Source organism: Physeter macrocephalus, chromosome 18 (genome assembly GCF_002837175.3).
Source record: "Physeter macrocephalus isolate SW-GA chromosome 18, ASM283717v5, whole genome shotgun sequence".
NCBI classification, from domain to species: Eukaryota; Metazoa; Chordata; class Mammalia; order Artiodactyla; family Physeteridae; genus Physeter; species Physeter macrocephalus.
Genome location: NC_041231.1, coordinates 51,249,205 through 51,271,558, shown reverse-complemented (window position 1 = coordinate 51,271,558; position 22,354 = coordinate 51,249,205). Strand labels below are relative to the sequence as shown.

Below are 22,354 nucleotides of genomic sequence, written 5' to 3'. Positions count from 1 at the left end.
GGCACGTGGGATCTTCCCAGACCAGGGCTCGAACCCGTGTCCCCTGCATTGGCAGGCGGATTCTTAACCACTGCGCCACCAGGGAAGCCCTCCATTATGGTTTATCATAGGATATTGAATATACTTCTCTGTGCTATACAGTAGACCTTGTTGTTTATCCATTCTATATATAATAGCTTATGTCTGCTAACCCCAACCTCCCACTCCATCCCTCCCCCAACCCCCTCCCCCTTGGCAACCACAAGTCTGTTCTCTATGTCTGTGATTCTGTTTCTGTTTCATAGGTTCATTTGTGTCATATTTTAGATTCCACATATAAGTGGTATCATACGGTATTTTTCTGTCTGACTTAACTTAGTATGATAATCTCTAGTTGCATCCATGTTACTGCAAATGGCGTTATTTTGTTCTTTTTTATGGCTGAGTAATATTCCATTGTATGTACCACATCTTCTTTATCCATTCATCTGTTGATGGGCATTTAGGTTGCTTCCATATCTTGGCTATTGTGAATAGTGTTGCATTGAACATTGGGCTGCATGTATCTTTTCGAATTAGAGTTTTCTCTGGATATATGCCGAGGAGTGGGATTGCTGGATCATATGGTAGCTGTAATTTTAATTTTTAAAGGAGGCTTCATACTCTTCTCCATAGTGGAGAATTAATTCTTAAATAGAATAGATCCCCAATGAATCATCCATCCTGCTTGCCAAGTACTCTTTGGGCCACATGTAGGAGGCCTGAGGGCCAGCCAAGGAGGTGGCCTTGAGGAGGCCTCTTGCCTCTCGTGGCACCTTCCTTGTCCGTCCTAGTCAGAGACCAGAGGCGCCTCCACCCACTCTTGGGTGCTCTGTCCCCCAATTTTGCATCCAAAATTGCTCCCAAGTTTCTCACCCTCCACTGTCCCCATCCTAGTCCAAGCCCCATCATCTCCCTACAGAGACCACCTGACCTGTTTCCCCTCATCTATTCTTATGCCCCACAGATCTTTCCCTCAAAGCAATAGGTGGGATCTTTCTAAAGTACAAACCCAGATGGCAACCGTGCCCCTCCCCGCAAATAATAAAAAAGCATGTACAACAAGGCACCTCTTTGTGTGCCCCTGGGTCACGTCCACACTCTACTCCTGGCTCCCCCTCACTCCCATGCCAGCCACGTGGGCCATCTTTCCCTTCTGGACCAGGCTGCGACCCTTCCCTCTCTCTGCCTGGCAACACCCACCTCAGTCAGCAAAAATGCCATGTCTTCATCAGAGGTCTTCCCTGATGCCATCCCCTGGATAGTCTTACTCGTTGTACTTTGTCCCCTCCCCCTCACTGTTTGGTAATTATAAAGAGCCCTGGTTTGTGGATTTTGAGGTTAATGTCTGTCTCCCCAGCATGACTGTGAGTTCCATGAAGGCAGGGGCCTCCTCTGTTTGTGCTCATTTTTTAAACTCCAGAATCTGGGAGATGTTCAGCACATGTTTGCTAAAGGAAGAATGGACAGATGCCTCGGTTTCCCCAGCTGGTCCCGTGTGTAGGCTGATATCACTTAGCAGGAGTGAGTGAGTGAGGAAAGGGACTCCGTTGGCTCCGGGGCCTCGTGCCTGGGGAGTCCTGCTGCCGTCAGGCCCGCTGGCCAGGCTGTGGTCCCACTGCTCCGTTTTTATTTATCCTGCAGACATCAGAGTCTCTACAGGAGGAGGAGGGTGGTCACGCAGCAGCTGGGGCTGGCGGGAAGCAGACACATGGGGCCAGGTGGTCTTCAGCCGGGGCACAGGAGCAGAGAAATTGGCACGGGGGGCTCTGCAGCTGGGGCCTGGCAGCAGGTGGGTGGCGAGGGCTGGGCGGGCTGCCCATAATCGAGGAGCTGACAGTGGGTGTAAAGAGCCCACTTAGTGGAAGTGGAGGACTGGGGGTGGGAAGGCCAGAGCTTCAGCCCCCCGACCCAGCCGTTCCTCTGGCCTCTGCTAGTCTCCCTGCTCTGGACTTCTAGAACCCCCAGGCCCCCAGCCCCTGTGATGCCCTCCACTCTCCCAGCCTCCCTGTCCCTCAGCTCCCCAGTTGCCACCTCTGGCCCGTCCTGCCAGTGGCCTGGGCCCTGCTGGCCAGCCCCCTTCTCTCATCACCTCCTCCTACTCCCTGTGGCGCCCTGGCACCAGCCCGAGGTCTGTGTGGACTGATTTCCCGACACTCCTGTCTTCCCTGTCCCACACCGCCAGGGAGGGGCTCTCGGGGATCCAGCTTCCCCCAGAGGTCAGGTCGGGGGAGGATGGGGCTGACGGAGGGCCTGGTCCACCCGAGCTGTGGAGCTGAGTTAGGGAGAGGGCATGGGGGGAGAGGGGAGGGCATGCGGGGCCACTGCGGGGCAGGGGATGGGGTCCCCGAAAGGCCACGCTACCTTCTCAGCTTCCTTGGTCTTGCCTGGCGCCATCTGCCCTTCCCAGATCTTCCTCAGTCTCCACCGTCCCCCCTGGTCCTTCCAGCTTCTCATGGTCCCTCTCATTGGTGACTGAGGAGCTGGGGCCTAGGCCATTCTGCGTGTCACGAAGGACGGGCTGGGGGGAGCTTTCTGCTGCATTGTGTGTGTAACTAGTGTCCTGGGGGTGGGTGGCTATCGGGGGTGCCCCTGGGTGGAGGAAGGGACCTGTGAGGGGTGTGTCAGTAAACAGCAGTTCAGGAAATCAGTGGATGTTACTGTGGAAGGGACTTAGAGATTGTCCCAAACCATTTACAGATGAAAACACAGGGCTCTAGAAGAGGGAAATTGGATTGGCATGAACAAGTCACATGGGGGCTGGTAATCATGCTCATCATTATCATGCTGGATATTTATTAAGTGCTACTGTGTACTGGGGATTATTGTAAATTCTTTACGTGTCTTAGTTTACACAATCCTCACACTACCTTAGGAGGTAAGTGTTGTCATGCCCATTTTACAGATGAGAAAAGGGAGACTAGAACAGTGAGGTCGGTTTCTCCACATGGTACAGCAAGCCCTTGCAGAGCGATGGAATGTTGTCACACTGCACAGGGAGTTTTGCTCCTTCAAATGGTGACATGTATTAATATATAAAGCATTTCTTTAGAGCTCCTTAAAAACAATAGCAGACATTTCACCAAAGAGGATATAGGAATGGCTAATAAGCACATGAAAAGATGCTCAACATCATTTGTCATCATTAGTCATCAGGGAAATGCAGATTAAAATTACAGGATACACCCACCCAATTGGCTAAAATTAAAGGAAAAAAGACTGACAATTCCAAATGTTGGCATGGATATGGAGCAACTGGAACTCTCATTGCTGGTAGGAATGAATGATGAACAACCACTTTGGAAAACATTTGACAACTTCTTATAGAGTTAAACATATACTCATCAGATGAAACTGATTAGTTGTCCCCTGAAACTAAATTTCTAGGCATTTACCCAAGAGCTAAAAACATATGATCACACAAACACAAGTACACAATGTTGATAGCGGCAGCTTTATTCCTGATGGCAAAAAACTGTAAACAACCCAGATGTCCAGTCCATCAACTATTGAATGCAAAACCAACCATGGTATATCCATTTAATGGAGTACCTCTCAGCAATGAAAAGGAACAAACCAACACAGGCAGCAACATGGATGAGGTTCAAATGCATTATGCTAAGTGACAGCAGCCAGACACAAAGGCTATGTGCAGTATTATTCCATTCAAATGAATGCTTCAGAAAACAGCAGAACTACAGGAACAGAAAACACCTCAGTGGTTTCCAGGGACTGGGCTTGGGAAAGGGGTTGAATGCAAAGGAGCATGAGGACGTGATGGAAATATTTGATATCTTGATTTTGGTGGTGGTTATACTGCTTATACATTTGTCAAAATTCACCACACTGTGCATTTAAAAAGAGTGAATTTTGGGACTTCCCTTGTGGTCCAGTGGCTAAGACGCTAAGCTCCCAATGCAAGGGGCCCAGATTTGATCCCTGGTCAGGGAACTAGATCCCACATGCTGCAACTAAGAGTTCGTGTGCCACAACTAAAGATCCCACATGCGGCAACTAAGACCCAGCGCAGCAAAATGAATAAATATTAAAAAAAAGAAAGAAACAAGGGCTAAGATCTTAAAAATAAAAAGGGTGAATTTGTTACGTGTAAATTATACCCCACGGAAATTGATCTAAGTATAGAAAGAGTGGGCTGGAGAGGATAGAAAGTACGATGGTCATTGTTGCCTCATTGCGAAAGTGACATCCGAGGAAAGAGGGGAGCCATGCACTCTCTGGGAGAAGACTGTGACAGAGAGGGAACAGCCAGTGCTGAAGCCCTCAGGTGAGGCGTGCACGACCTGGGCAGGAGCCAGCAAGGAGCTGGTGTGGCTGAAGTGGAGTAAGAGCCGGCGTTGTAGACAGGCTCAGACAGGCCCTGGGGAGTGGGGTGCATTGGGGGGCTGCAGAGGGCTCAGGCTGTTCTCTGAGTGCAATGGGGGTCACTCGGGGGTTCTGTGCAACTTGCCTTTTAATAGACGCCACTGGCTGCTGTGTTGAGAACGGTCTGGGCCAAGGACCAACCAGGAGGACTTTGTAAGAATCCAGGCAAGAGGCTTTGGTGGCTCAGACCAGCATGGCGACGGTGGTGTTGAGGAGTGGTCAGACTTGGGATATATTTTGAAGGCAGAGCCGACAGGATTTCCTGCTGGATTGGATGTGGGATGTGTGAGAGAGAGGAGGTAGGGATGATGCCAGGGTTTCTGGCCTGAGCAGCTGGAACTCCAGCTAAAAACCCCATGGGGGCTGTTGACTGGTGTTACCTGTCCCCTGGGGCCTGTGGCTGAAGTCAAGACAGACACGGGGGAGGACTCGGCCCTGCTCCTGGCTCTGGGGCTCAGGGGATGGGCTGCCTGTACTGGTTATTCCATTATCCTTTATTTATTGGCCTTATTGGCTTTTGTCATTTCCTCGTTGTCTCCTGTCTGGAGAGAAGACTATAAATGTGATGGATTGATACAGGATACAGGAGGCCCAATTATCTCTGTCGAGCCGGCCTCTCCTCTTGGTCAAGCCCTCCCCGTTCTCCGTCTTTGCAGCACCTCCCATAGCCTTGCAGGCAGAAGCAGCCTGGTCCCTGGCTGTCCAGGAAGAGGGAGTGCAGCCCAACAGGGTGAGTGGCAGACAGACGGTCCCCAGGAGACACGGCTCCAAGAGCAAATACAGGAGGCAAGCTCAGCTCCACAGAGGCCGGGCCGGAGGACAGCGGGGTGGGAGGGCAGGACGTACCGCCGCCGGTCAGCCCACATCCAGGGAGTGGGGCTCTGCTTCGATTTGCACGCCTTTCTGGAATCCGAGCTGGCGCCTCCCTCCACGAACGCTGGGGTGATGGGGCTTTTCTCTCCGGCAGCACGTGCCTGGCAGCTGCCCGTGGATGCCAGCCCCGTGAACTGGCCTGGGAGGAAGTGCTTGTCGGAGTGGTGATTGTACGTGCTGGGCTTGGGCTCGGGCCGTCCCTGTCCCCTGCCCTTCGGGCTGACTTGGGACACCCACAGGAGAGTGGCGCCTTGGGTGGAGTCCCCTGGGGTCCCTCTGGGATCCCCCCAGGATCCCCTGAGACAGAGCTTGGCAGCTGCCAGGCTTTAAGTGTCATTTCTGAACCAGATCCCTCGGCCCCCACCTCAGGCCTGTCTGCCTGCCTCTGTCCCGGGGAATGTCCTGAGGCCCCTGGTCCAGGGTGGTTGGGACAGGAAGCCTGAGGTTCCTCCTTAGGGTTTCGGGCATCTCCCTATGGTCACGCCCTGCTCGCTCCCCAACACGGACCCTGGTTACTGTGCCTTGAGTGTGCATGTGTGTGAATGCGCACCTGCCTCTCCATGTAGGCGAGGATCTCATGTAGGTGACGTCCTTCCAGAAGAATAAAGAGTGGAAGGTGGGACTGTGGGTGAGAATAGGAGCCAGGGACCTAAGAGGACAGAAGGGCAGGAAGGATTCAAATGGAGGAGAGGATCCAGGTGAACCCAGTGGACAGTGAACGGCTGGGTTGAGGGGGTGTCTCTTGTGCCAGCATTCCAGGGCTGCTCTCTGTGCCAGGCAGGGGACGGGGCCCAGAGAGTGTGGTGCGAGCGGGCCGGCCCGGCCTTCCCCAGCCCTCAGGCAGCGCACAGGGCGGTGTGCTGGAGGGGTGTGCAGGCGGGGTAGGAGACAGTCCTGCGGCTTCCCCAGCCCATCCGCGGTGGCCTTTGGCATCTCCTAGCTCTCGGCCACTGCCCGCTCTGTCTCTGCCTGTAGGAGTGAGTGCCTATGCTGTCTCCCTGCCCCTCCCAGCCTCCCGGCACTGAGTCTCGTGGCCGTCAAGGCTGAGGCGGAAGAGCGGCTGGCACGGGGCAGGGAGCAGCCAGGGCCCTGGCCCCAGGGTGAGAGCTGACGTCTGTCCGGGAGCATCTCTCTCCCTGCCAAGGGCTGAGATTCTGGGCTGCATGCCTTCCTTCTGACACAGGAGCTGACATTCGTCCCTCACGGAACCTGGACCTCAGCCTCACCCCAGAGTGGCCGGGTGACAGCTATGGCGGTGTGGTGACCGCAAGGCCCACTCTTGCTTCCCTCCAGATGCACCTGACACCTCCCAGGCCACTACAGGCAGCTACAGAGACCCACACAAGGGGCCCCACACCCAGAATCCAAGTTTTGGCTTCAAGAACAGTGAGGAGCTCCTGTACTGGCCCTTTCCAAGCGGTAGTGACCTGGAGCGTGTCAGAGGGGAGGCGTGGCCCTTTACTGTTTATGGTGAGTGCCCCACCCTCCACGGGCTCCACAAAGGGTTACTGAGCCACTGCCGTGTGCCAGCCGCTGAGCGAGGGACCGGCCGTGGTGCTGAGTAAAGCGCACTTAAACCCTGTCCTCATGGTTTTGTTTTGCTTTTAATTCTTACTTTACATGGGAGCACTGTATAGTTGATTAACAATGTTGTTAGTTTCAGGTATACAGCAAAGTGATTTGGTTATACATACACCTGTACCTATTCTTTTTCAAATTCTTTTTCCTTTAAGGTTATTACAGAGTATTGAGTAGAATTCCTGTGTTATACAGTAGGTCCTGGTTGATTATCTGTTTTATATACATTAGGGTGTATATGCTAATCCCAGCCTCCTCGTTTATCCCTTTCTCCACCTTTCCCCTTTGGTAACCATAAGTTTATTTTCTGAGTCTGTTTGTTTTGTAAGTTAGTTCATTTATATCATTTTTTAAAGATTCCACATATAAGTGATATCATGTGATATTTGTCTTCCTCTGTCTGACTTAGTATGATTATCTCTTGGTCCATCCATGTTGCTGCAAATGGCATTATTTCATTCTTTTTTATGGCTCAGTAATATTCTATTGTCTCTGTGTACCACATCTTCTTTATCCATTCATTGGCAGATGGTCATTTAGGTTGCTTCCATGTCTTAGCTATTGTAAATAGCTACAGTGAACATTGGGGTGCATGTACCTTTGTTTTTTTTTGGGGGGGGGGTTGCGCGCCAGGCAGCATGCGGGATCCTAGTTCCCTGACCAGGGATCACACCCACGCTGCCTGCTGTGGAAGCGTGGAGTCTCACCCACTGGACTGCCAGGGAAGTCCCTCTATCTTTTCAAATTATGGTTTTTTCTGGATATATGCCCAGGAGTGGAATTGCTAGATCATATGGCAACTCTATTTTTAGCTTTTGAGGAATCTCCATACTGTTCTTCATTGGCTGAACAAATTTAAATTCCTGCCAACAGCATAGAGGGTTCCCTTTTCTCCACATCCTCTCTAGCATTTATTGTTTGTAGACTTTTTGATGATGGCCACTCTGATGCAAGGTGATACCTCGTTGTAGCTTTGACTTGCATTTCTATAATAATTAGGGATGTCAGTCATCTTGTCATATGCTTTTTTTTTTTTTTAAAGAGTGTGAGTGAAAGTTACCTCTTGAAATTGGCTTCGTGACAGTCTTCTTTTTGGATTACCTCCCCCAGGACATTTCTGGAGGGCAGGTGTCATTTACAGCCCCACAGGCCTTGTTAATATGAAGTGCCCATGAGCAACAGTTTTAAAGTTGTTGTTATGGGAAACGGCCCCAAGGCGGCAGGATTTCTTCATGCCCAGCTTGGATACTCGGGCAACCAAAGCCTTGGAAAGTCAAAAGTTGTGTTTGGGGATTGTAAATTACAGTGGAATGTGCCAGAAGAAATAGCCAAGGGGGTTGTGTCTCATTATTTCCTCCCCCTTACCTTTCACCTCCAGGTAAAATCCCAACCCCTGCAAAACCGCTTTGCTGAGTGTGCTGTCGTCCAGAGGCGGGGTGACTAAGCAAGGAGGCTGGAGGTGGGAGGCCCACCAGAACACGTGGAGACCAGGTGACTTTTCAAAGCTCTTACAGCCCTGAGAGTCCACCATTCTTTGGTTGCACTAGGCTTTGTTTAGCTGTAGGAGGACCCGCCTGGATCTAGAAATTGTGATCCCATGCAGAGGGGACCAGACACTACAGGTCCAAGGGTGGCTAATTTGCTGGTACATCCTCCCCAGCTCTCTTAGCCCCAGGACAGTCCAGCTATGACAGCAAAGCCAGCTCGGGCTCCATTGATGTGACACCAGCCCGGGTCACCAAGGCCAGAGAGGAGTATAGTAGGCTTTTTTTTTTTTTTTTAATTTAATTTTTACTTTAATTTTTACTTTATATTGGAATACAGGTGATTTACAATGTTGTGTTTGTTTTAGGTATTCAACAACTTGATTCAATTATACATAGACATATATCTATTCATTTTTGGATTATTTTCCCATATAGGTTATTACAAAGTGTTGAGTTCCCTGTGCTATACTGTAGGTCCTTGTTGATTATTTTATATATATTGAGGTGTATATGCTAATCCTAACCTCCTCATTTATCCCTTTTCCCCACCTTTCCCTTGTGGTAACCATAAGTTTGATTTCTAAATCTGTGAGCCTGTTTCTGTTTTGTAAATTAGTTCATTTGTATCAACTTTTGGATTCCACCTCTAAGTGACATCATGTGATGTTTGTCTTTCCCTGTGTGACTTACTTCAGTTGGTATGATCATCTCTAGGTCCATCCGTGTTGCTGCAAATGGCATTATTTCATTCTTTTTAATGGCTGAGTAATGTTCCATTGTCTATATGTACCAACCTTATTTATCCATTCATCTGTCGATGGACATTTTGGTTGCTAGTGTTTTGGCTATTGTAAAGAGTGCTGCAATGAACATTGTGGTGCATGGGTCCTTTTTGAATTATGGTTTTCTCTGGATATTCGCTGAGCACTGGGATTGCCGGATCATCTGGTAGCTCTATTTTTAGTTTTTAAAGAAATTTCCATACTGTACTCCATAATGGCTGTTAACAGTTTCCATTCCCACCAGCAGCTTAGAAGGGTTCGCTTTTCTCCACACCCTCTCCAACTGCTGTTGTTTGTAGACTTTTTGATGATGGCCATTCTGACTGGTGAAAGGTGATACCTCTCTGTAGCTTTGATTTCCATTGCTCTGATAATTAGTGATGAGAATCTTCTTTTTTTTTTTTAAACAGTGTGTTACTGGGTTGTAAATTAGAGTGGAATGTGCCAGAACAAACAAACACCTGAAGGGTTGTGTCTCATTACTTCATCCCCCTTACCCTTTCACCCCTGGGGCAAATCCCAACTCCTGGAAAACCACTTTGCTGAAGGTGCTATTTGTCCAGAGGTGGGGCAACCCTAAGGAAGAAGGATGGAGGTGGGAACCTTCCGAGCAGGAGATGTGGAGACCAGGTGACTTTTCAAAGCTCTTGCAGCCCAGAGAGTCTACCCTCCTTTGGGTGCACTGGGTTTGGTTTAGCTGTAGGAGTGCAGGCTTGGATCTGGAGATGGTGGTCCCATGCACAGGGGACCAGGCACTCCTAGTCCAAGGAGGGCTCATTTCCTGGCACATCCTTCCCAGCTCTGAGTCCCTTGGACAGTCCAGGCCTTGGGACCGAAGCCTGCTAAGGCTCCAGGGATGTGACACCAGCTTGGGTCAGCGAGGCCTGAGGTGATCATGAGGCATTTCTTAGTTTTAAGGTTTTTATTTTTATTTTCTAGTGGAGTATAGTTGATTTACAGTGTTCTGTTCTTAGGTGTTTGGCAACGTGATTCAGTTATAGATAGGCATATATCTGTTCTCTTTCTGATTCCTTTCCTATATAGGTTATTAAAGAGTGTTGAGTAGAGTTCCCTGTGCTATACAGAATGTCCTTGTTGATTATCTATTTTATATATATTGGGGTTTATGTGCTAATCCCAACCTCCTCATTTATCCCTTCTGCCACCTTTCCCCTTTGGTAACCGTAAGTTTGTTTTCGAAGTCTGTGAATTTGTTTCTGCTTTGTAAATGACTTCATTTGTATCAATTTTTGGTTTCTTCCTATAAGTGATATCATGTGATCTTTGTCTTTCCCTTTCTGGCTTACTTCACTGAGTCTGATCATCTCTAGGTCCACCATCTGTGTTGCTGTAGGTGGCATTATTTCATTCTTCTTAATGCCTGAGTAATACTCCATTGTCTATATGTACCACATCTTCTTTATCCATTCATCTGTTGAACATTTTCATTGCTTCCATGTCTGTCTTGGCTATTGCCAATACTACTGTAGTGGATGTTGCAGTGTGTGGGTCTTTTCTAATATGGGTTTTCTCTGGATATACCCCCATGAGTGGGATTGCCAGATCATCTGGTACCTTTATTTGTAGTTTTTTAAGGAACTTCCATACTGTTCTTTATACTGGCTGTTACCAGTTTCCTTTCCAACAAGATTGTGCCAAGATTTAAAAGTAGTGCTTTTGGGCACTCAGTATTCACCAGGACTACAGGGATGTAAATGACTCCTGCCGTCAAGAAGTGTCCTTCTGTAGGTAATCAAAAAACAATACAACGATTGCAGATTTTCAAATTTTTGCAGCAGCCAAATTTTACTCACACTGTTTAAAGAAAGGTCATGAAAAGATACTCAACAGCAGTAATTGTTGGAGACATGCAAATCAAAACTACAACGAGGTATCACGTCGCAACAGGCCGCATGATTATCATAAAAATGTCTACAAACAATTAATGCTGCAGAGGGCATGAAGAATAGAGATCCCTCCTACACTGTTGGTGAGATTTTAAAGTGGTAACAGACACTACGGAGACCACTATGGAGGTTCCTTAAATACTGAAAATAGAGCTACTATATGATCAAGGAATCCCACTCCTTGGCATATATCCAGAGACAACCATAATTCAAAAACACACATGCATCCCAAGTTTCACTTCAGCACTATTTACAATAGCCAAGACATGGAAGCAACCAAATTGTCCATCGTCAGATGAATGGATAAAGAAGTGGTAGATAGAAACAATGGAATATTAGTCGTGAAAAGAATGAAATAATGCCACTTGCAGCCACACGGATGGACCCAGAGGTGATCATACTAAGTGAAGTAAGTCTGTTGCAACAAAAATAGAAATGAGGTTTTTCCTCTCCTGTTAACAAGGAAAAGAAAGGGAACAGTGAACAGGCTAGGGGAGAAACAAACTGGCCTGAAAGAGGTAATCAATCCTAGTTTCGTTTTAACTATCACTCATCTGTAGTGTCTGTAACTAGATTTGGTTTTCACAAAGCTAACCTCTGACACTCTTCTGACACTATGTGAATTACATCCTGCACCTATCACTCCTTAACTCTGTTTGAATTACATCCTGCACTTTGTGTTTACACTCCCTGCACTCCCCTGTAGCAAATCACCCCTTGTAGCATTCTGCATTTCAGAAAGAAGGTTGCAGGCCGATAATTTAGAGACGAACGGACCCAATTACCGGGTTGCCTGATGCTAGCTGTGACTGTTTTGAAATAATGCAGAAAGAAGAAAAATGCAAGACCTTCACCACTTTGATCCTTATCACCTACCCTGGACTTCGAGCCTCATCTGTAGGACCTCCCCTGATCCCCCAGGGAAGGGGGTCACAGTTCTTGAGGTGTTAGCATGCTGTATTTTCCCCTTTCCCTGTCAAAGATAAAGCTATTTTTATTTTTCTCCAAAACTCTGTCTCCATATTTCTGTTCAGCATTGGTGCACAGAGAGCCAAGATTTTGGCATCAAATCCAAGAGAGAAAGATAAATATCATATGATATCGCTTATAGGTGGAATCTAAAAATTGATACCAAGGAAGTAATTTACAAAAGAGAAACAGACTCACAGACTTAGAAAACACCCTTATGTTTACCACAGGGGAAAGGTAGGGGAAAGGGATAAATTAGAGGTTGGGATTAACATATATACACTAATATGTATAAAACAGATAATCAACAAGGACCTACTGTATAGCATAGGAAATTCTACTCAATACTCTAATAACCTATATGGGAACAGAGTCCAAAAAAGAACAGATATATGTCTATGTATAACTGAATCGAGTTGCCGAACACCTGAAAAAACACAACATTGTAAATCAACTATACACCACTAGAAAATAAAAATTAAAAACAAAACAAAACAAAACAACTAAAAGAAATACCTCATATGATCACTTCAGGCCTCGCTGACCCAAGCTGGTGTCACATCTCTGGAGCCTCGGCAGGCTTCGATCCCAAGGCCTGGACTGTCCAGGGACTCGGGGCTGGGAAGGATGTGCCAGGAAATGAGCCTTCCTTGGACCAGGAGTGCCTGGTCCCCTGTGCATGGGACCACCAGCTCCAGATCCAAGCCTGCACTCCTACAGCTAAACCAAACCCAGTGCACGTAAAGCGGGGTAGACTCTCTGGGCTTCAAGAACTTTGAAAAGTCACCTGGTCTCCATGTCTCCTGCTGGGAAGGTTCCCACCTCCATCCTCTTCCTCACCCCACCTCCAGAGGACAGCACCCTCAGTAGAGCGATTTGCAGGTGTTGGCATTTGTCCCAGGGGTGAAGGGTAAGGGGGAAGAAGTAATGAGACAGCATCACTTGCGTGTTTGTTTTGGCACATTCACTCCAATTTACAACCCAGAAACATGACTTTCACTAAGGCTCTGGTTGCCCAAGTTCCCAGAGTGGGGCATGAAGAAATCCTGCTGCCTTGTGGCCATTTCCCGTAACAGCAATGTTAAAACCGGTGGTCTTGGGCACTTAATAGTCACAAGGCCTGTGGGGCTGTAAATAACACCTGTCCTCTAGAAATGTCCTGGGGTAGGATGGGATCAAGATGGCAGGGGAGTAGGACGTGGAGCTCAGCTTCTCCCCAAAGATACATCAAACATACATCTACATGTGGAACAACTCTCACAGAACATCTACTTAAACACTACCAGAAGATCTCAGACTTCCAAAAAGGCAAGAAAATCTCCAGGTAACAGAGTAGGGCAGAAGAAAAAAAGAGACAGAGAGAGAAGGAATCAGGACCGGACCTGTGCCTCTGGGAGGGAGCTGTGAAAGCGGAAAGGTTTCCACACACTGGGAAGTCCCCTCACTGGCAAGGACAAAGGGGGAGTTTTTGCCTCAGAGCAGAGTGCAGCAACAGGTGTTTGGAGGGCAAAGCAGAGAGAGACCTGCACACATGTTCAGTGCTGCCTGGCTCTCCACAGCCTGAGACACTTGTCCACTCGCCCACTGGGACGGGTGGGGGCTGGGTGCTGAGGCTCGAGCTTCAGAGGTCTGACCTGGAGGAGAGGACTGGGGTTGGCTGTGTGGAGACAGCCTGAGGGGGGCTAGGGTGCAGTGTGCCACAACTGAGGGAGTTGGGGAAGAAGCCTGGGCCCACCAGAGAGGCAAGGCACCATTGTCGGCGGGGGGCACACGAGGAGAGGGGTGGGCCCACCATAGGAGCTCCTTCTCTGCCCACTCACAGGCAGCAGGGCACTGCCTACCGCCTCTCGAGCTCCAGCGGGGGGCATGAGCCATGGCTGCCATCTTGGACTCCAGAACAGGCCTGGACTGCTGCCACCACCGCCACCAAGGGTCCTGTGAGCGGGTGCAGGTCACTGCCCTCACCCTCCCAGGAGCCTGCTCAGCCCACTGCCAAGGATCCCACGATCTGGGGCCAACTTTCCCAGGAGTGTGCATGGTCCGCCGCCACTGCTGATGGCCCTGCAACCTGGTGCCGACCACTACCCCCACATCTGAGAGGCCGCACGACCCACTGCCGCCACCTAGGGCCCCGAGATCCAGGGTGATCTTCCCCAGGGGCCTGCAACCCACTGCTGCCGCTGCAGAGGGACCCATGACTAGGAGCCAGCCACTGCCCCTGCCTTCCTGGGAGTCTGTGCAAGCCATGCACCTGCACATCTGCACACCCCCTATCAAGGGGATACCGGCCAGCACACACTGAGGTAAGAGACGGCAAGCATCCAAACCAAAAGCAGCCCTCATGCCAAAAAAATGTTAAACCCACACAAGCTACACAGGGACGCCCGCACATATAGACAACCCTCCAAGACTACAATAGATACTTGTTTTCCTAAACTCACAGACTAAGAGAAATAGAACCATAGAACCAAAATAAAGAAGCAGAGGATCCACTCCCAGCTAAAAAACCAAGAAAATTCCCCTGAAGGAACAAATAATGAAACAGACCTCTTCAGTCTAATAGACACTGATTTCAAAAAGGAGGTAATTAAAATACTGAAGGAATTAAGAAAGGCTATCCACGGAAATTCAGATTACTGTAAAAAGGAACAAGAAACTATAAGGAGGAGCCAAGAAAAATTAGAAAATTCATTTCCTGAGATGAAAGCTGAGCTCAAGGCAGTGAATAGCAGAATGAATAATGTGGAAGAAAGAATAAGTGATCTGGAAGATAGAATAATGGAAATTACCCAATCAGAAGAGCAGACAAAAAGCCAAAGGAAAAAAAAAAAGCAATATAAGAGACCTATGGGATAATATAAAGCAGGCCAATCCACGTGTTATAGGGATTCCAGATGGAGAAGAAAGAGAAAAGGGGATTGAAGATGTATTTGAAGAAATTATGGCTGAAAAGTTCCCAAACCTAAAGAAGGAAACAGATATCATACAGGAAGCACAGAGGGTCCCAGACAAGATGAACCCAAACAGACCTACACCAAGATATGTTATAATAAAAATGGCAAAAGTTAAAGAGAAGATTCTAAAGTCAGCAAGAGAAAAAGAGTTCTTTACAAGGGAACCCCCCATGAGTCTATCAGCTGATTTCTCTACAGAAACACTGCAGGCAAGAAGGGAGTGACAAAATATATTCTAAGTCTTGAAAGAGAAAAATATGCAATCTAGAATACCCAGCAAGATTTTCTGTCGGAAGCCAACCTGGAGCCTCTGTCCCGTGACAAAGTCATGGAACAACGATCCAAGACAACACTGCAAAGCAGTGCTGCACCCAGGGGGCTGAACACATCCCTTCTGACCTGCCTTGTTGTTCTGTGTTTGTGTTTTGAAAAAGTACACGGGGGACTTGCCCCTCGTCCAAAGCTTGCACGTACAAAACGCCCCACTTCCCCTTCTAAAACCACCACTCGGGATGTTTTGACCACCCCGCCTGGCTGGTGGGAGAAAAAATAAACAACCTGGAAATGTAGGGATGTTTGTATGGAAAACACCAGAAATAGAAAAACAATGGCCCTACATGGGAATGATAGATGATTATGGGTATCGTTGGTTCTGGTATAAGGAAAGATTAATCATACAGAGTCAGCTGCCAACATTGGAATTGTTGACTCATCTATTCAGACAGGCTTCATGCCCAGAGGAACACAGTGATAGATTAAATTGTGAAAAATATTGTAGATGATTTAGGGGGTACATTGTTAAAACCTGTCCATGCGGACCTCTAGGAAAAAATATTGTAGATGATTTAGGGGATACATTGTTAAAACCTGTCCATGCGGACCTCTAGGACACATAGGAAAGGTCAGGAAACTTCCTCCTCCATAGTTCCTCTTAATGGCTTGTTACATATTAGCTTGGCTTTGTTATTAGTACAGATTGTTTTAGCTAAGCACCTGATGAAGTAATCACTTAGGGTATATAAACCTGACTGTGAGAAAATAAAATTGAGACCATGCTTGCACATACACAGTGTCAGTGATTTATTTAACCTCCCCTCGCTGACGCTGTCCATCCCTTGGGTACTCCTGGACCTGCAGGAGCTGGACTCCCGCAATTTTCATTTGGAATAGGAGGAGAAATAAAGAATTTCTCAAACAAGCAAAAACTAAAAGAATACAGCAATACTAAACCTATCCTAAAAGAAATACTGAAAGGTCATTTCTAAATAGAAAAGATGCAAGAAGAAATAGGAAGAAGAAAACCACAATTGGAAAGTAAATCACTTAAATAAGCCAGTATACAGATCAAAAAGAAAAACAAAACCTATTTGTGAAAGCAATGATAAACACAAGGAACAGCAAAAGGATAAACATGAAGATGTAAAAAGGGACATCAAAATCATAAAATGCGGGGAAGGAGAATAAGAAAATGCAGTTTTTTGTTTTTTGGGTTTTTTTAGAATGTGTTTAAGCCTATATGACTATCAGTCTAAAGCAAGCATATATAGCAAGGGGTTAACAATACTTGAAAAACAGGGCAACTACAAATAAAGAACATATAATAGATTCACAAAAACCAAAAAGAAGAGAACACAAGCATAAAATAAAAGGAAATCATCAAACCACAAAAAGAAAAAGGAAGGAATGAAGAAGAAACAAAGAATCAACTGGAAAACAAGGTTTGAAATGGCAATAAATACATATGTATCAATAATTACCTTAAATGTCAATGGAGGGCTTCCCTGCTGTGCAGTTGAGAATCCACCTGCCAATGCAGCATACATGGATTTGAGCCCTGGTCCGGGAAGATCCCACATGCTGTGGAGCAACTAAGCCTGTATGGCACAACTACTGAAGCCCATGCGCCTAGAGCCCATGCTCTGCAACAAGAGAACACCGCAATGAGAAGCCCATGCACTGCAATGAAGAGCAGCCCCCGCTCGCTGTAACTAGAAGAAAGCCCGTGCACAGCAACAAAGACCCAACACAGCCAAAAATAAATAAATTAATTAAATAAAAACATTAAAAAAACACTAAGGAAATCTGAATAAAGTATGAACTTAAAAAAAAATGTCAACAGATTGAGTGCTCCAATCAAAAGACACAGAGTGGCAGACTGGATTAAAAAAAAAAAGAGCTTACAGTATGCTGCCTAGAAGAGACCCACCTTAGGGCAAAGGACACACACAGATTGAAAGTGAGGGGATGGAAAAAGGTATTTCATGCAAACAGAAATGATAAGAAAGCAGGAGCTGCAAGATTCATGTCAGACAAAATAGACTTTAAAGCAAAGGCTATAAAAGATAAGGAAGGGTACTATATAATGATAAAAGGATCAATACAAGAAGAGGATTTTATACTCGTCAACATACATGCACCTAATATAGGAGCATCCAAATACATAAAACAAATACTAACAGACATAAAAGGAGAAATTGACAGGAATACAATAATACTAGGAGATTTTAACACCCCACTCACATCAATGGACAGATCTTCTAGAGAGAAAATCAATAAGGAAACAGAGATCCTAAATGATACAATAGAACAGTTAGACTTAATTGATGTTTTCAGGACATTACATCAAAAACAAATCAGAATACACATTCAAGTGCACATGGAACATTCTCTAGAATTGACCACATACTACGGCACAAAACTAACCTCGACAAATTTAAGAGTATAGGACTATTTCAAGCATCTTCTTTGACCACAATGGCATGAAACTAGAAATCAACCACAGTTAAAGAAATGAGAAAAAAACAATTACATGGAGACTAAGTAACATGCTACTAAAAAACCAGTTGGTCAATGATGAAATCAAAAAGGAAATTTAAAAAATACCTTGAGACAAACAACAGTGAAAACACAACCATACAAAATCTATGGGACGCAGCAAAAGCAATTCTTAGAGGGAAGTTCATAGCAATACAGGCCTTCGTCAAAAAAACAAGAAAAATCTCAAGTAAACAACCTAACCTACCACCTAAAAGAATTAGAAAAAGAATAACAATGCCTGAAGTCAGCAGAAAGAAATAATAAAGATCAGGGTGGAGATAAATAAAATAAATATTTAAAAAACAACAGAAAATATCAAAACCAAGAGCTGGTTCTTTGAAAGGGTAAACAAAATTGACAAACCTCTGGCCAGGCTCACCAAGAAGAAAAGAGAGAGAACCCAAATAAAATAAGAAATGAAAAAGAGGTGACAGTTTGCACATGGAAAATAAAGTGAGCACATCAACCACGTGTGGTGCATGACTCAAACCCACCGCCTGCCTGTGCGGAACATTCCAGAGGCAGAGCCTCCAAGGCACACAGACCCACCTGTGGCTCTGGGAGGTTGCATCTCTTCCCACTCCCTACCTGTGGGTCCTTCCTGGCCGGCAGGGCCGATGCTGTAGAGCAGGTGGCGCTCATTCCAGGCCGATGGGCGCACATGGAACCCATGTTTCACTGTCAGTTTTGGTGCTTGATTTTGAGAATGGAATTATGGGGATTTTTTTAAAAAATGTATCAACTGACATCTGTCAGTGTTTACAGCACTGCCTCCAGGATTTTAGATCCCTAGTTAGCTGGATGGGGAGGCATTTTGGTCACCAGTTCACTCTTGTGCTTTGATGTTTTCCTGTCTTTCTACCCCCCTCCGTTCCCAAGAGCAAAGATTAATTTAAAGGCAAAGATGGAGTCACTGTAAACTAACCTGTCCTCATTTACACCTTCCTTTTCTTTTCCAGTGCAGAAATTAAAATAAGTATAAAGCAAAAAAAAAACCCCCACAAAAACAATAAAAAACAAACCACTGTGCTTCCCTGGTTGCACAGTGGTTAAGAATCCGCCTGCCAATGCAGGGGACACTGGTTTGATCCCTAGTCCAGGAAGATCCCACATGCTGCAGAGCAACTAAGCCCGTGCACCACAACTACTGAGCCTGCGCTCTAGAGCCCACGAGCCACGACTGCTGAGCCCAAGTGCCACAACTACTGAAGCCAGTGTGCCTAGAGCCCATGCTCCACAACAAGAGAAGCCACCACAATGAGAAGCCCGTGCACCCCAATGAAGACTTGCCCCCACTTGCTGCAACTAGAGAAAGCCCGTGTGCAGCAACAAAGACCCAATGCAGCCAAAAATAAATAAATTAAAAAACATCACAGGCCAATATCTTTGATGAATATAGATGGAAAAATTCTCAACAAAATATTAGCAAACTGAATCCAACAACACATAAAAAAGATCATACACCACAACCAAGTGGGATTCATCCCAGGTTCACTAGGATGGTTCAACATACACAAATCAATCAATGTAATACACCACATTAACAAAAGAAAAGTCAAAAACCACATTATCATCTCAATAGATGCAGAAAAAGCACTTGACAAAATTCAACATCCAATCATGATAAAAACCCTTACCAAAGTGGGAATAGAGGGAACATACCTCAACATAATAAAAGCCATTTGTGACAAACCCACAGCCAATATCATACTGAACAGTGAAAAGCTGAAAGCCTTCCCCCTGAAATCTGGAACAAGACAAGGATGCCCACTCTCACCACTTCTCTTCAACATAGTATTGGAAGTTCTAGCCACAGCAATCAGACGAGAAATAAATAAAAGGTATCCAAATTGGAAGGAAAGAGGTAAAATCATCACTATATACAGATGACATGATACTATATATAGAAAACCCTAAGGACTCCACATAAAAGCTACTAAATCTAATAATTCAGCAAAGTAGAAGGATACAAGATTAACATTTGGAAATCATTTGCATTCCTTGACACTAACAATGAAATATCAGAAAGGGAATGTAAAAAAATAATACCTTCTAAAATCGCACCAACCCCCCCCCCCACAAAACCTAGGAATAAACCTGACCAAGGAGGTGGAAGACTTATATGCTGAGAACTATAAAACATTAATAAAAAATATTAAAGAGGGGCTTCCCTGGTGGCGCAGTGGTTGAGGGTCCGCCTGCCGATGCAGGGGACACAGGTTCGTGCCCCGGTCTGGGAGGATCCCACATGCCGCGGAGCGGCTGGGCCCGTGAGCCATGGCCGCTGAGCCTGCGCATCCGGAGCCTGTGCTCCGCAACAGGAGAGGCCACAACAGTGAGAGGCCCACATACTGCAAAAAAAAAAAAATATATTAAAGAGGATTCAAAGAAATGGAAAGATAATCCTATGCTCTTGGATTAGAAGATGTATAAAGATGATGTGGTATATATACACAATAGACTATTACTCAGCCATTAAAAAAGAATCAAATTCTGCCACTTGCAGCAACATGGATGGACCTAGAATGTATTATATAGTACCTTAGTGAAATAAGTTAGAGAAAGAAAAATACTCTATGTTCTCACACGTGGAATCTAAAAAATGCAAGAAAGGAATGTATGTAACAAAATAGTAATAGACTCACAGAGAACAAATTAGTGGTTACTGGTGGGGAGAGGGAAGCGGCGGAGGGAGAGAGAGTAGTTTGTTTCTCTTAATCCAATACCCCTATGTAGAAAATAAACAAGGATATATCGAACAACACAGGAAAAAATAGCCATTATTTTGCAATAACTTTAAGTGGAGCATAATCTATAAAAATATTAAATCAATATGTTGTACCCCTGAGACTAATGTAATATTGTAAATCAACTGTACTCCAGTGGCAGTGACATAAAGCCGCAGATCGCACAGCCATGGGGAGAGGGCTCAGGTTTCAGGCCTGCTTCCTTTGTCATGCAGTCCCTGGGGATCAGATCTGATTTTAGCCCCGCCTCCAAGGGTGGGCAACTTGCTGGCGCCTGTGTGCTCCCAGAGCTCATAGAGGTGGCACCAAGAAGGAGGCTGCTATGGTGGTCCTGCACCTCCCTTCACCTGCCCCTCAACAATGGCGCTTCACTTCTGTGGCCGGCCTGGGCTTCTTCCGCGCAGACCCCCGCTTGGGCACATACTATACTCCAGCCCCTTCAGCCTGTCTCCGTGCAGCCAACCCCAGTCCTCTCCCCTGGTCTGTCCTCTGAAGCCCAAGTTTCAGCACCCAGCCCCCGCACATACCAGCAGGCATGAATCTTGGGCTGAGAACTGCACAAAGTAGCATAGATCCTCTGTGCAGGTCTCTGTTTTGTCTGCTGCAAACTGGCTGCTGCGCCCTCCTCCAAGTCTCTGCAGCTCCCTTTCTGTCCCAGCTGATCTCCGCACCAGTGAAGGGGCTTCCCAGGGTGAGGGAACATTTCCTCCTTCACAGCTCCCTCCCAGGGGTACAGGTCCTGTCCTGTTTTCTTCCTTTTTTTTTCTTTTATCCTATCATTATGTAGAGATCTTTCTTGCACTTCTGGATGTCTGAGATCTTCTGCTAGTGTTCAGTAGGTATTGTGTGAGGATTGTTCCACACGTAGATGTATTTTTGATGTATTCAGTATTTGCAGGACAAGGTAAACTCCACGTCCTTCTATTCCACCATCTTGATTCAATCCCTGTATGATTTTTTTGCCCTTTTTCTTCTACTACAGGAAATCAAATGATCAGTGCATGAAGAAGACTGACTAGAGGCCCAAGGACACAGCAAATATCAAGGTCATCACACAAACATCAGCCCCACAGCACCCCTAAAGCCCAGAACCTAAAGAAGCAAAAGAGGGGACAAACTACCTTAAAAAGGACATTAAGTCATGTATACTCCCTGCAAGAGTGTATCAGAGGGCTTGTTTCCACTGATATTGACAAGAGAAGAGACGCTACAAAGGCAGTTTAAGTTTCCAATATAATGGGGAAAAAACCGTACACTGGCATTGTAATGTATTTTCCCCGACCATCTTTGAGGTTGGGTGCCTCTTCATATGTAAAATGACCGTTTTTTTTCACCATTATGTATCATATAGGCTGTAGGTCTGTCATAAACAGCTTTTAGTATGTTGAGAGATGTTCCCTCAATAGCCACTTTCATAAGAGTTGCTTATGAGCTCCCAGAGCTCATAGAGGTGGCACCAAGAAGGAGGCTGCTATGGCAGCTCTGCCCCTCCCTTCACCCGCCCCTCAACAATGGTGTTTTGCTTCTATGGCCGGCCTGTGCTGCTTCTGCATACACGCCAGGTTGGGCCAGTACCACACTCCAGCCCCTTCAGGCTGTCTCCATGCAGCCAACCCCAGTCCTCTCCCCCGGTTTTTCCTCTGAAGCCCCAGTTTTAGCACCCAGCCCCACCCCACATACCAGTAGGCACACTTCTTGGGCTGGGGACTGCACAAGGTAACACAGATCCTCTGTGCAGATCTCTGTTTTGTCTGCTGCAAACTGGCTGCTGCACTCTCCTCCAAGCCTCTGAAGCTCCTTTTCTGCCCCAGCTGATCTCCTCACTGGTGAAGGGGCTTC

The 22,354-nt window shown here is 46.5% G+C and overlaps 1 protein-coding gene across 10 annotated transcripts in view; it reads left to right on the top strand.

The window, feature by feature from the left end:
* EXOG (exo/endonuclease G) overlaps positions 1–21,830 on the top strand; it is a 51,277-nt gene extending 29,447 nt beyond the window's left edge. For 5 of the 10 annotated variants that reach the window (XR_448304.3, XR_003676848.1, XR_003676845.1 and 2 more), the window contains 2 exons: positions 8,231–8,343; positions 11,767–12,030. The gene's annotated coding sequence lies outside the window, so the exon portion shown is untranslated. Of the gene's footprint in view, positions 1–6,457; positions 6,745–8,230; positions 8,344–11,766; positions 12,031–21,497 lie in introns of those variants that run through there. The other 5 variants (XR_003676842.1, XR_003676841.1, XR_003676843.1 and 2 more) reach the window with 5 other exon arrangements.
* The last annotated feature ends 524 nt before the right edge of the window (positions 21,831–22,354 follow it).